The sequence below is a fragment of the Anomalospiza imberbis genome, chromosome 18 (assembly GCF_031753505.1).
Source record: "Anomalospiza imberbis isolate Cuckoo-Finch-1a 21T00152 chromosome 18, ASM3175350v1, whole genome shotgun sequence".
Lineage (NCBI taxonomy): Eukaryota > Metazoa > Chordata > Aves > Passeriformes > Viduidae > Anomalospiza > Anomalospiza imberbis.
Window position 1 is genome coordinate 9,258,029 of NC_089698.1, and position 15,474 is coordinate 9,273,502.

Genomic DNA, 15,474 nt, shown 5'->3' on the forward strand with positions numbered 1-15,474 from the left:
AAGATCCATGCTGCTGGGATAAAAGAGGACTAGCTTTGGGCAGAATAGCTCCTTCCTATTATTTTCTTTCAGGATTAAAGTGGGCAACTTTCTTCTGATTACTGATAATAATTATGGCTATAACTACTTACATGTTAAAATATGCAATCCTAGATCACATGACAGAAATGGCAAGTGGAGTTCTTCAGTGGCTTGACTGGAATGAACTCAAATGTTAACTTCACAAGTGTTCAGTTTGCAGGCTTCAAAGAGACCCACTTTATCCTTACTCTATATTTATTTTTTCCCCCAATTTTTTGCATTTACCTAAAAAGGCTGCTGGAAAAGCAAGGCTTGAGGGAGGATTGCAGTTGGCAAAGGTGAAGGAAACAAACAGCACTCCTGATGCCTGTAGCACCTGCTTTCCCCAGGTGCAGAGCATTAGTTTAAATTAGAGCTCAGCTGCACAGAGCCAGGAGCAGGAGGCAAGCTCCTGCTGTGTCCTGGGTGAGAGTGCTCCTACTGTGACCTGGAACAGCTCTCAGAGCAGCTCCAGCAGGTGGTGAAGGGCTTCTGTACCATCTTGATTTCCAGGCATTTACTAATCCATGGAAATACAGCAAAGCTTCTTTCTAGGCTGCCAGAGGTTTCTGTGATGTGAAGGTGAGTGCCAGGATTCAGTAGTACCCAAAGTTACCCTTTTGGGAGAGCTCTCCAACAGGCTGCTGACATTCTTGGAACAGCTCTTGTGCATCACAGAGAAGCACAAGCTCCACTCACACAGGAGGACTCCACACAGCGCTGTTATCCAAAGGGCTGGATCCAGAAGGAACTGCTGGTTAGTGCACCTCCAAGCCACTAACACCTCCCCTGTAATCTTGACTCAAGGGGACTCCATTTGAGCCCTTCCTCTTTGAGTGTGATGGAAAATTCTCTAGTGGGTGACTGGAAAGGAATCAGTGAAGCAGCTCAGCAATGCCCAGAGTTTGTGTTTGTCATGCAAGCAAATTTCAGATTCAGTAGCTGGAATGTTATTAGGTGATGTAATTGTTCAAATTTAAGGCTCAGGGCCTAATCTGAGCGTGAGCTAATTAACTGTGCCATGCAGCTGAGGTATTCCTTTAAAAATCTTCCTTGAACTCAAGAGTAATGCACACTGAAAACCTTGCAGCTCTTTTAAAAGGCATCTTCCTGTTCTTTGGATGATGAGTAGATGTTGTACAAGGAAGATTCTCCCAATACACGGGGTTTGTAAGATGTGCTAGTGGTCTGTGGGTGTCATCCATATCTAACTGTGGGATGGAGTTGCACTCAGTGTGACAAACTTGCTGGGAGAAGCGTGGAGTAGAGGAGTGGGAGTCCCAGGGCGGAGATGCTGCTAACACCCAGCAATAACCGGTTACCCTGCTTGGCAACCCCCATGCTGGTCTAGGTAAATGGAAATGACTTCATTATTTGTTTGTCCCTTGTCCTAGTGCCTTTTATTTTTAAGCCTGCATAACGCAAACCACAGCCCCTGGGGAGCTTAACGAGGGTCTAAGTGGCACCACCGTTCCCTGCTAACAATGGGCTTTTGTTGTTCACACTTTCCCTATCAGAGTGTCCCGGAGGAACGTCCTTGCTTAGGAGACTATATTGTGATGTTATGACCTCAGAGAGGGGTGGGAGAGGAAGGGAGGGTTCAGGTGTATCTTTAACTTACTTGAATAACTTTCTTCTAGTTGTGTTTTCTTCCCACCAGGATCTTTAATGACTGCTCCGAGGAGGCTGGCTCTGAGCTATAAATACAGGCGCGTTATCACCCGGCTGTATTGTGTGCGAGCGCTAATTTCTGTGCTGGGCTTGAACTTGTTGACTTCTGCGGTCGCTGTCAGGAAATGTTGGGTGGGAAAGGATTAAAGAGCCTATTGATGTGACTCGGAATCTCGGGCCAGGAAGGCTGCTTGTATCATCTTAGATCTAGGGACGGTGGTGTTGATACCCAGCCTGGGCTTTTTTTATAGAGTCGCTTTAGTCAGCTCCCTGTTCCTCCCTCCCACCTCCCCCACGGCGAGCACACTGACTCCGGCACTCCAGGCTGGAGTCTCCACGGAGGAAGTAGACCCTGTAGGCGAATTTCCTGGTATTATGCCATTTTAACAACCTCTCTCTTGATTTAGGTGTTACAGGCTGGCTAAGAATATTCCTTGACACTTGAAAGGGACCTTTATTGTTTTCTTAATTTGTGAAGAATTACCTTTTTTTTTTTTTTTTTTGTCTCTCCAAACTTTTCTTTGTAGGGTCAGACTGGAGCCATGTTATTGTTGTTAAATTTAGATCTGAGACTATATTAAGTCCTCTGGCAGTCTGCCCCAGTGCTTTCACTTCTTAAAACAGGAAGGCAGGCCTTGGCCTACTTGTGCTCATGTACTTAAAAAGGGTGAGAAGATGATTTTTTACACTGCTGGGAAATAAATATAAAAATGCACTGTGTATATACAACTACTGTCCTGCTGGAGCCAAGAGACAATTTCAAAGGTTGAAACTCTTTAGGCCTCATGTTATTGAACAGGAATTAGGTACATAATGCCTTTTTGGAAAGTTTGTCCCCAAAACAATTCTGGCACATGAAAAAATCTTGTTCTGTGCGGTGTGGAGAGGAGCAGCTCCAGCAGTGTTGGCGGTTGGGATGTAATGCAGAAAGCCATTGGTGCGGCAGGGCTGGTTCCCAGGGCTCACAGCTCCTGCCTGCATTTGGGGAAGAGCTCATCCAAAGCCTTGAGCAGGGTCTCATTGGAAAGGTTGGTGCCGAAAATGTAACCTCCTAAATTATGTTTGTGCATCTCAGAGAAGGAAACCTGGCTTTTAAGATTCCCAAGATTCCTGTGGAAGGCAGAGAGGGGGAATGCTCAACACTTCAGGAATAATGACTGACTCACATTGTGAAGTCTGGCATCTGGGTTTGGAAACTGCCTCTCAGCATTCAGTGTGAAAACAGATTAGAGTATCTGTCCGTGTTTGTAAAGAACAATGTGAAATATTAGTCCCTAAACCAAAAAATGATGGGAAAGGGAGAAAGCATGACTACATTAATAACTTCAAATTTTCCTGTTTAATTGTAACCTTTCTCAGCATTTTTGAGCACACTTGATTGACTCCTGCTTTTTATAGGGATGGCCCAGCCAGAAGGAAAGGAAATATTGCAGCACCTGCAGTTTGATCTTTTAACAAACTGTGGCTGAATGCACACAGATGGCCCTGTGGGCTGGAGGGCTGTGCTCCCCTCAAGTTTTGACTCTTTCCCTGTGCCATTTCTGTAGCTAATCCTTCCTATCAGCAGACAGCTAGGAGCCAGCAGCCCATTGAAAAGGGAACCAGACTGAGGACAGGCTGCTGAGAGGAGTAGAAAAACTGTTCCTTTGAGGACTCTATAGATTTTTTTTTTTTTCCTGTGTAAAAGCATTCTTATTCTGATATATATGATGGGGGTAGGGGGCCACAAACTGTGATAAAAATACCTCTGAGTTTCACCAAGGCTCTTTCTACCTTTTCATAATTCAAGAGTCTGTCAATCAGAGCCCCAAAGGAGAGGAGGATGTGTGGGAGGGCTGGGGGCAGCGGAGACAGCAAATACCACTGTTCTCCAGACTGCGGCCAGTCCTCATTCTCAGGATATCACTGCAAATGGATAGGCAAGAGCAAGTGACCCCCTCTGTGGGAATTAAAATACATTCTTGAATTCATGGTAGGTGCAGGCTGTTCCTACCATGGAAGGGTTCAGGTGGTGCCTGTGGTTCTCAGTTCAATGCAGGGGCTGGGCACTGTGTGTTCAGTGACACACTTGTGCATGTGCAGGGCTGAATAATTTGTTTTATCATCAGAGAAGAGCTCAGCATGAACTTCTACAGCACATGGAAAAACCTGATCAGATAAGGATTGTCCTTTACTGTCTTTTACTATCTTTGAAGCTGGCTGCACAAAACTGAAATTGAAAACTCTTGGGCCCCACCTCTTTAACAGCATCTCAGCTCTTCCAGTTTTATGTCAGGGAAGCACAGATGAGGAGGAATTCCTGAAGTGGGCAATCAGTTCAGGCAAGGAATGTTTAAGTAGGCCAAGGCTTAGTCAGAAGGCAGCAAGGTCTGGAGGATTGCTGGAATTTTGCAGTAATAATGAAACTTTGAAGATAAAGTAGCTCAAGGCTTGAGCTGAAATACCATTCCTTCTCTTCTAGGAAGGCTTATAGCAAGGGATAATGTGGAAAGATGATTTTAAGTTTATATTCTCCCATTTTCCAAAGGAAAACCTTATAATGTTGCTCAATCTGATTGGTTTTTGCTTTTGTGTGAGTATTGTTTTGTTTTTATTCATTCAAATCAATGCATCATTCCTTAACTTCAAGCAATTCTTCAGCCAAAAAGAAAACTTCAGTGCCAGAGCTGCGAGTTTTTTTCTTGGGACCAGTCCTGCCTGCTCTTATCTTCTGGCTCCCGCAGCAGGGCCAACAATAAGCCAGGAATCAGAATTCTTTCTTTGCACAATCTCCCTGACAAACACTTAGATGAGCAACAAGAAAACCTGAAAGAGTGTAAAAGGCTCAGGCTTTCTGATCCTCTGAATCGTCAGAGAGATAAACTCAGGATTGTTTTAGCTGGGCTAATTTTGGAATTGTATTACTCAGGGAGGTTGAAGGGGGAGGTGTCTGGGTGGAAAGGTTATTTCTGTTTGTCACAGGATCTAAATTCCCCAGATCTATTTTCTAGGGATTTTCCTTCTTTATCTTGTGTTTCTCCTGGCCCTAAATTCCCTTACTGCCTAACTGGCTGCTGCCTTCTGTCTCAGCACTGTGGGATGCTCTGGAATGACATGCAGCCTGTGTTACTGTCATTATCTTGGCCTGAAGCCTGCAAGCTTGTGAGGCAGAGCAGTCAGTTATTTAGTACTTTGCTTCCAGAGACAGGAGAGCTGGAATCTGTGATCAGTCTTTTCTGGTACCTCTTGGATCCTCTTAATGTGGTGTTTTCTTCTTTGCCCCATGGCCTGTTCCTGTGCTGTCCCAGCGCACTCCTCACAGCACCAGTGTCTCACCCCCTGTACATGGCTCTTAAACCCCAGTTTTTGCCTCTCTGCTCCTTTGCTGTTTGTGTGTCGCTCCCCTGACAGGGCCGTGGCACTTCACTGCAGTTTGCAGAGCAAGGTGTTGCAATTTCGTGATTGTGTTGGTGTCCAAACAAACTATAAATTAATTACTTTTGGAGCCAGGCCTGTGGATGTTGCCTGAGCAAATAGGCTCTGACTCCGTCTGCTGGAGCACACCTGTCTCCTCAAACACAGGCGTTTGCTCTCTGTGGAGCCCTGGTGCCTCATCCGCGTCCCTTCCCCGGAAGAGCCAGGTGTCTCCTGGCTGCAGAGCCTTTACAGCCCCGCTGCATCCCTGCAGGCACCAGACCCCGTTATCAGCGCGGGCGGGCTGGCCCGTTCTGCAGAGGAAGGAAGGTAGAGTCACAGATACTGAGACACGGGAGAAAAGCCCAGATCAGTGGACAAGATGTCTGAGGCATATGATGCTTATCTGCTGCAGTGGGTGGAGGAGGAAAGGGCATCCCTTATCTCTTCTCTAGTTCCCAGCCCGCTCTGGCTGCTTAAGGAGGCTCACTGGAGTCTTCCCACATTCCTGTACCTTTGGGTTCCTGCTGGACAGGAAACGGCTGCTGCTCCAACACCCATTACATCTCAGCTGGTAGTGTCATTTACAGTCGGATTCCCAGGATCCCAAAGGGTTTGGGGTGGAGTGGGTGGGAGTGGGGTGGAGGGGCCGCTTGGTCGGTGAAAATACCTCCCTGGGAAAACAACAAAAACATTGAAACTTGCCTAATTTCTTGAGCAGTTGGTGAAGCTGGCCTGTTATACTGAGGCATTTCAGGAAATCAAACTGACCCTTTAGAAAGAATTGGAAAGTTACAATGCGTGTAAGGCTTAAATAGCACAAAAAGGTAATCGCTGTTCAACATTACAGGATGGGGCTGACCATTCTATTATTATTATTTTATGTCTGAAATAAATCTGGAAATACAGCATTCACAAGGGAGATTTCTGTTTGTCCAGATGCTCCTGTGCAGGTGTTTGGGTACAGGAAGATATTGAAAGCTGCAGAATTAATGAAAACAGAGATACAGGTGCTACTTGCAGTGAGAGAACCCAACATGGCTTGTGATCTCTGACCACAACTCCTGACCTTAAAGAGACCTTAAAGCTCATCCCATTCCAGCCCCCTGCCATGGCAGAGACACCTTCCAGCACCCCAGGTTGCTCCAAGCCATGTCCAACCTGGCTTTGAGCACTTCCAGGGATGGAGAAGCCACAGCTTCTCTGTGCTAGGGTTTGTTCTCCGTGTCTCTTGGTTTGTACGTGTATGTGTGTTCAGTCTGATTTGGCAGAGCCAGGATGTGATAATTTGTGTTTTGACATCATTATCATATATTTAAAATTTCCTTTCTTTTGAATCAGTTCTGGAGGACTTAATAGATAAAGATATTTCTACAATTTGTGCAGTGCTGCCTTCTGCCACCCAAACCTGATAGGGGTAGATCTATCATCAGTGCAGTACTAATGCACAGCTACAATCCCACTGAGATATTTAATCTGAGATGAATGTGGGGAACAGGCTGTCCAGATCTATCTCCACTGTGATCTTCAACAAATCTCCCATTGTTGTTCCTCTGTTTCCATTGCTGTCCTTTGCACCTCACTGTGGGCTTGTGGAAGACTCAGAACTTTGTTTGGAACTCTACCCTTGTTATGAAACAGTTTCATTGCAGTTGCCATTTAGATGAGTAAAAATTCTAAACAAAAGATGTGGAGGGAAACAGATACAAATCCTGTGAACTTCTGTAATCGGATGCCTGGTTCTGCCTGTATCAGGGAAAACCTATCTCTGTGAGGGACATTGGCATCTCTGTTGTTCATCCTGCACGTGGATATAATTAACATTCTATTGCACCGATGCCCTCTGGGTGACCTTGGTGAGGTTCCAGTGCTGGACTTGCCTGTCTATTGTCTGACACTGGTTTACATCTTCAAATACGTCCTTCCTTCCTGTGCTCAGGAGAAACTACTGGGGCCAAGTGTGTGGCTCCTCCTGTCTCGCTGGCGTCTTAGTCTTCGTGGAAATTCCAAAATGACACAGAATTCCTTTTCCAGGCCCATTTTCCTACCTCAGTTCCTCAATATCTTTAAATTGCTAACCTCTCTCACACCTACCTTCTGTCACATCCACTACTTGATTCACACCTTGTCAGGTTGACTCTGGCTGACATGATTTTGGCCAGAGTCTCACTTCTCCCAGTGTTGGGTAAGCCTGGATCCAGGTCTGTAGGGAAAGTAAAGTATTCAAAAGTTCCTCAGACAGAGGTGACGTAAAAAACCCAGTCAGTGCAGTTGTCAGTGTGTGTTTGTGTGTGTGTGTGTGTCAACAGAGAGAGCTCTTTGGATGAGCATCTTTTCCACTGTCTTTTGTGCATAAGTGCTCTCTTTCTTTAGAGGGAATTGCCAGGTGGAGATGGCAAAGAGGTGGGAGTACAAATAAAGAACAAAATCCTGCCTTCATTTATGTACCTGTTAGTGAGTTAATGTTGTTACCTGGATGTTGCAGACTGCAGTCAGGGCCTGCCATTAGGGTATTAAAAGTACCAGACTCATTGACAAAAAATAGAATTCTATCAAAATCACCCTCAAAGAAAAATTAATCTCATTCAAAATGAACATTTTTCTAGAAGGTATCTCTTTCCTTCAAAAATCATCGTCTCTGTTGAAAAGCAATTTTTAAAGCATGGAGTAAAATCTTTGAGCTTTCAGTTTGGGGTTTCCCGCTCCCAGGTTGAACATACTGTGTAGCTTGTGTGATGTGTGTTATTTTGGCAACTCTCTCCCCAAGAAAGTGCATCTCTTCTTCTGGACAGTGACTTTACACTCCATTGTAGCTGTAGCATGTGAGGTTTTGTGGAATAGTTTGCCCAGTTGTTCTGCTGCTGTGTCTGTGTTCAGATAACCATTTTTCTATGACATCTCTCCCTGGTGCTGCCCCACCCTGTGCATTCCCAGTGCCCCTGGAGCAGTACTTGGCTCTGCTGGACCTGCACAGGTCATTCCCTGAGCTTGTGGATGAACAGCTCTACTTCACAGCTCCTCTGATGAGGGTGAGCTGTGCTCTGCTCTTTCCAAGTGAGGCAACAGTACAATTCCCTTTTTTCCCTTGCTGCTTGTTTGCATGAAAGAAGAGGAACTGAGTGTTTTGGGGCGTCCTGTACTTCCCTGTTCAAACAGGCATTGGATGGGCACAATGGTTTGGGAATTGCTGTTGGAGGCAGGAATAGAGTCCCCTGCCTGGCTGAGAGTAATTACTACTGTATTTTGGGCTGGACTGAATGAATGGGTTGCATAAATGCCCCTCTGAACCACTCACTTGTCACTCCTATGGCTTTTTCATTTTAGAGACCCAACATTTCATTCTAATTGACGAAGGTTCAATGGCAGACTCCAAACCAGAAGCAAAGCATTCAAAGCAGGGAAAATGCAGGAGGCTCTGGAGGTCATTCATATATCAGAGGGTCTGGACATCATTCATCTGGAAAGAATTCAAAATCTGCCATATGTTTCCTTTGTAAAATATTTGTAATGATATAACACAAATATATAAATATTGGAAAATTGGCCATTTTCCATGGTATTTAAAATATATTATGTTGTACCATATAAGCTAAATTGTAAGTAAACTGGTCAATTTTCTAAATTATTTCTAAATCTTCAGTGCATTTTAATATATACATACCATCATATGTCTAATAAATATATATTTATGCTATATGGTTAGGGAAATACATTCCCCTAAATGTGTGTCTGTATTATATATGTGTGTATATAAATGGAATAGATATAGTTTTTGTTTTGGGTTCCTTTATTTATTCTCTTAACACACAGCTGACCCTCCAGATGCATGCCAGAAACCCAGGGTTGTTTAGCCCTAAATGATGATGTTAATAATGTAAGTAAAAAAAACCCTGAATTTTAAAATCAAAAGTCATTGCTGATATGATTGGAAGCAGCAGAGCTCTGCTTGTGCATGTCCTGGGCCGTGCAGGCTTGTCAATTCCCAGCTTTTTCAATATGATTTCTGGAGGTTTAGGAAGTAAAATATCAGTCTTCAGGTATTTGGAGACCCATCTGTGAAAGAAAAGTTCAAACTGTGCCTCCAAATTGTGTTCTCCTTTTGTGCCTCTGCCCCTCCTACCAGCCCTCCAGTTCTGAGGAGACTCCAGTGGATTTCTGAATAACTCCAACAGTAGGAAACCCTGCTCTTCAGAGAGAGAGAGCTCTGAGCAAAGGCCGATACAGCCAAGGTGGTGTTGGGATAAAGGGAGAGACTTTCTTCTCCAAAACATGGACTGGGGTAACTCGGAAGGAGGAGTTGGCAGGCTGATCCCATCCTGCCAACATAAGGGCTTTTGAGAACTAAATTAGTTTCAGTCTAAGGTGTTAGAAGGGAGATTAGAATTAGCCTTTAACTTGGTGGGTGTAGATTTTTCACACTGGGAACTTATGTAGCACTTCTTGCATTTATTGGGCAAAGCATTTTGAGTTTTGCTGAACTAGTGTGGGGAAAAAATGGATTCAGCATAACCCCAGAAGAAGCAGTTGGGCACTGACCAAGCTCCCCAGGGAATGCTCATGGCTCCAAGGCTGCCAGAGCTCCAGGAATATTTTGACAATGCTCTCAGGGACAGAGTATAATTGTTGGATGTCTGTTTGCAGGGTCAGGGGTTGGACTGGATGATCCTTGTGTGTTCCTCCCAACTCAGGATATTCCATAATTCTATAACAAATTGCCAAGTTGCAATATCCACCTTTGCTTCACCTTGTCTGTCTGTGAGTGCAGACTTGTACTGGAAGGAAGAGAGACCTGGGAGATATTTTACACTTGTGGAAAGGAGGTGGTGAGTGTGAGTGTGGCTACATGGATGGACCTCTTGTAATTTTGATAGGTAAATGGTCTTCTGTTAAACTTCAAGGGCAGTTCCGGACACTGATCAAGGACAGGCTGTGTCTTTAAATTTCCTCTCTGACCTGTTCCTCCTGACTTGTTAATCCATGGTAATTTAAATTTATGTCCTGTGCCTTCAAAAATTATTTTCAGCCCCTGTTCTTTGGGCATCTCTTGCCATCTGCCATGTGAAATGTTCCAGCTTGATTTCATTTGGTGGAACATTCCTTTTCCTGTTCCACCCTCTCTCCCTGGCAAGTGACCTGCCCCAGCAGCACAGGCAGCAGCACGTTTTTACATGTCTGCTCTTCTCTCCCTGCCAGGGAGCTGCAGATCCGTGGCACTGCTCCGGTAGCATGTTGGCAGGCACATGAAGCAGATTCTCCAGTCACCCTTAACGCCAACAATGAGATTTATTATCTCCATTGCTCTTAGGGAAATTAGCCCAGGGAATTAATTTATGGTGTTTTGAAATGCTGTTGTCTTATCGAGTGACTGCTTGCTTATGGCCAAACTCCCTGTTACCTTTGGTCACAGAGATTGCGTGTTTAATGTGAGCTTTAACGGGGGCAATTAAAAGGGCACAAGTGAACACAGTCACACTCCGGGCCGTTTATGGCATTTGATCCTTGTACAGCAGGAATGACCCCTTCCAGCTCACCTTCTCTCTCAACATTGTATCTGGGCAGGGAGATAAATTCACAGTTAATAAAGATAAGGCTGGAAAACTCCCTTTGTGAACTTGTGAATAGCTTACAAGTTGCAGTTCAGTTTGTAACAGCAGGATGCAGCAGTATCTTGTAATTCCATTAGCCAGAAGGAACCACTGCTGAGGGAACAGGAATTGGGAAATGAGAATACCTTGCTTTCACTGTACTGGACAGCAAGATTTCAAGGGTTAAAATCCTCTGCATTAGCATGCTATTGATTAAGTCCTTTCATTTCCCAAGGTACACACTGCAATCTTTTGTGATTCTTCAGCGTTTCTAGAGTAATGGTGCTCTTGGCAGGGATGGCTCTTGTGGGTACAGTGCTTATCCAAGCATCCACAATGGTGTTGAAGATGGAGTGGTGACTCTTGCCCTTCTGTCTCCTACATTATTTATATTTGTATTATCATTAATTAATGATTTATGGAGCCCATTTTGCAAACCGTGAGCACATTTAGGGCAGTATAAAGCAGTGTGGATGTAAAACATGAACACACACAGGTGCTTGCCCTGTGCACAGAGGCAGCCACCTTTGGGGTGGAAACTGGCAAGAGTTACAAAAATGTACAAAAGCTATTTAGCCAGAGGGCAGAGCCCTGTATTTGAAGAGCTGGAGAAGGATAGGTAGAATGTAATTATTCTGAATTGTATTTCAACATCAGCTTCTCTTGCAAGTTGCTTATTGTAGTTTGAGTCAGTCTCTTTGCTGCACAAAGTAGCACAACCTCAAGTGGATATTCCCCCTTGAGGGAGTTTCATATCCAGTACCTGGCCAGGATGTCGAGAGGGTTATTTCATCATGGTGATGGAGATATATGCGCAAGATACAGTGCTTTTCTCCTATGAAATTAGACACCCCCAGTTAAACAGCTATCTTGGGTTTTGTATCAAACCACACATCTAGGAGTCCCCAAAGGGCTTGTTTTCCCACAGTTCTTGCAATGTCTCTCAGTGTTTTTCTCCTTTCATCCCAACTCACATGTATAGTTCTTTGGTTGGAAAGGTGCTCCAGGAGCTCCTCTTGAACTTCCATTTTCTTTTAATTGTAGCTGGTTGGCTCTGTTTCATATGCCAACTCTGTCTTCTTGAGGATTTTGTGTTACCTGTCACTATCATGTGGTAGCATTAAAGTTAGATATCAAATCCAGCTGATGCTCAAAAATGTATGGTGTGAGAAACTCTGAGGCTGTCAGGTGACTGTGCTCACTTGTTTTTCATCCAAGCAGGTTGTATCTTTGTCATTTTGGAGCTGGACAAAATGTCCTGGGCAGTCTTTTCGCCGTAAACATAAATGTTGAGGTCGTCATGTAGTGGGTATAAGGATAAACATCCTCGCTTGTATTTAAACGTCCATCTTCCTCTCTCAATCAGATAGTGGAGTGACAATAGTGTGGGGGTTTTTTTGTTTATTTTGATTTTGTGGTGTGGAGCACTCGTATGAGCTTGGCTCGTGATGGAATATCTCAATCACTGGCATATCACACACAGGTTACATCAGTGCAGCTGAAAGCTCTCTCTGTAGTTATGCCACACAGGTTTACCTCCATGCCCATAAAACCACATCCACCAGGGACCTCATCAATGCAAATACACTCAAGAGCAGCTAATGAGGATTTTAATTTAGCTTTAAATGCCTTTGGTGCTGGGTAGGCCTTTACAGCACCAGGCGGGGAAATCTCCGAAGCTCTGGTGGCTTTCACCGTAAATGTCACTGCACTGTATTTATTGTTTGTTTTAGCTGCATTTCTAATGACCAAAAAGCTCATTTCTCAGATTACACCAATGCTGTGTGTTACTTCCCAGCACCTTGGTTTGTTTAAACACAGTGCAAAATGCAGGAGTTGTCCAGAAATAATTTTCCCTTATGGGACCAAACGTGCTAGTGGGGGAGAACTGACAAAACATCCCCGGAAAGATTTCGAGGGAGAGCCTGGGAAGGTCCTGACTTCACTGGGTGACAGGGTTTTATGGAGGTGTGTGCTGAGGTGTTACAAATACCTGTGATCCTCTATCAGCATGGATCCTTGGAAGGACTTTCCCCAGGGTTATTTGATAAAGAACATTTTGTCGTATGTAGTTGAGCCAAACTTGTAAGATTAAGGTTTGTCTTGCCAATGTTTTATAACTGCCCAGACGTTTGCAGGCAACGATTACTTATTAATGCTGCTGTTATATTGAGTGTCACCTTTCCTTCTAATTCCTTCAATCCTCAGTGAGTCATTATAGACTTCAGAGCTGACTTCAACCTTTCTCGAGGCCTGTGTTTGCCAGACCCTATCAATGGGAGATTTATTGCCCTGAGGTGGTATTTTCCAGCCTTGGTCCAGAACCGGTCTCGTTTACGACAGGGTAGGGGCAGAGTTTTCAGAGGCTCACAGTCTTGGTGCTTGTTTGAGGTTTCAGGCACCTGTCTTAGGGTGTTACATGCTCCCACTATGAGGTAGTTCTGGTGCTGCTCCTTCTCCTCTTCTTTTTTCCTTTACTTTTTTTGATTTTCTCTCACCTGACACTTTCTCTCACAAACTTTCAAGAGTCCCTTTTGCACCATCTTTTCCAGCTGATCTCCTACCCTTGGAGTGCCTGGAAATTCCAGCTTTTCTTCACCTTTTCTGCCTCTGCAGTCGACTCCTTCCACAGCCTCTCTCTTTTCACTTTCCTTACAGTCCCAAGTTTTTGTAACCCCATTTGTCCTGCACAGAAAATTTATGTCTGGTCATATTCTGGGAGCTAGCAAAAACTAATCTGAGTCACCAGCTGGCTATGATTTAGGGCCACAGTATCATATGTGATACATAACTTCTTTAAATCTGGGGGAGGAAACCAAGATCCCCAAATCCCTTTTACCCAGACACTGAGATGCTGGGCTGTACCATCTCGTGTCAATGCTCAGTCCCGCAGTAGGAGGACACAAAATGTTGGGCAAAGGGACCTGATGAGCTGCTGGGATAACAGTTCTTTGCTGTATTTCTCCAACTGGTTTAGGATTTGTAGCGCAAGCTTCTAGGAGTCTGTTTGCACAGCTGGAAACCTGCTGTGGCCAGCATGATTCCTCCATTTATAATGTCCTACTGCCTGACACGTTTGGTAGCTTTGGTGAGGTGCCTCTCAGATCTCACACCAGGGCCTGGCCTTGCTGTCAAAACTGCACCATCCCTTCAGCTCTGTGTCCAGCCTCAGAGACCCAGGATTAGCTTTGCATAAGCTTGAAGTACAGACAAAACGAGGTGAAAATCCTCCTTCTGGCTTTTCTTAATAGAGTTTGCAACACCTGCCTTCCCCAGGTGACAGGATTAAGTGTTCAGTAAACATGACAACTATCCTTCTGTGTATACATTCAGGCCCTATTAAAAGCCCACTGCTACGAGCCTGTGCCCCAGATCCCAGCTTTCTCAGCGGTTTAAGGCCTGGCTCCTACACCCAAGACACTTCACTGCTTGACAGCTGCTCTGTGGCCTATATACAAAATAAGTCTGAAATCTCAATTTGGTCATTCCAGGACTTGCAAGTGAATCACAGAATCACTCTCACAGCTTGACAGCCTGGAAGGACATGCTGTAGATCTGGAGTTGGATGAATTCCTCCTGGAGTTTTGGAAACAGGCCTGCAACACCAGGCAGAGGTGGAGAACCAGAGACTTGGCAGGGAAAGCTTTCCCTTTCCAGGCATGTATTTTGTGTTTGAAGCCTGAAATGAAAGCAAGTTTTTCCAGCCCTTTAAAACTTGAAGTAATCTGTCCCTCTGTCCCACCTTCTACCATGAAATAGTTTCCTTCCTAACACCTGTTTGAGGCTGATGCAGAAGTCTCTGTGTTGGCCTGTCCAGGGAGACGCAGTGAGCCACCCCACAATACCTCAGTAGTTAACACTTCAGCTCACAGTGAAAGCAGCTGCTTTGCTCCACGCCTCATAAAGCCCTGAACAAACTTTTACACATTTGTGCTGAGAGAAGGGATAGATACTCCTTATCCGCTTCCCTGCCAGCACGCAGCACGCCCGGCAATTCCAGCGGGGCCATGGTTATCAGGTGAGCAATGAGGAGGAGTGTGAATGGAGATAGGGGCTGGGCTGGGCACTGTGGCAATGAGCAGGTTATTGCAGCTCTGCTGGCGCCGGCGGGGCTGGCGCGGGTGGCTCGGTGGCCTGCGAGGGAGGGCCATGCTCAGATGGCTCCTCACCCGCGCAGTGATGAATAAACACCCAACGTGACATCCGGAGCCAGCCTGCGCCATCACCTTTATGGGGGAGGGTGAACTTTCACCTTGCCTCTGTTTGCCAGGTCTCCATTTTGTATTTGCCCTGTCAAAACCAAAGCAAGGGAAGAGTTGTTCAGAAGTGTTCCTCTTCACAGCCTATGCATCCTCCCCAAAATATTTCCCATGGTGGTTTCCAAGCAGTTCAGGAGCATCTGTCTGTGTGCTGGCTTTTCAAGGCTCTGTGCAGAAATTCACTGTCCTGCTCACAGACCAACACCCCTCTGAAAACCAGAACCTGTGCTACCAGATTTGTCAAGGGAGACAATTCAGCTTCAGGTCTCAGGTTGTCTTTGACAATCCAGCTGTTCAAACTGTGGTTCTAAGTCAAGTCAAGCATCTTGCAGCACAGTAATCATGGGGACATGAGAAACAAGGGGCTGTAATATATCAAGTTGTTGTGTTGCATTTTTTTCATGTGTTGTGATATCAAGAGGTACAGAGGATTAATGGCAGGTCTGGAAGCAGAATTGAGTTGTCTGATCTTGTGGCAATATATCTAAAGATCATTACTGGATGAC

At 45.0% G+C, this 15,474-nt stretch overlaps 1 long non-coding RNA gene across 1 annotated transcript; it reads left to right on the forward strand.

Annotated features, from left to right (window-relative positions):
- The first annotated feature begins 473 nt into the window (after positions 1–473).
- On the forward strand, positions 474–15,253 carry LOC137484783 (uncharacterized). The gene is made up of 2 exons (XR_011005030.1): positions 474–642; positions 14,201–15,253. It is a non-coding gene; the product is annotated as an uncharacterized lncRNA (long non-coding RNA).
- Positions 15,254–15,474: the final 221 nt, after the last annotated feature.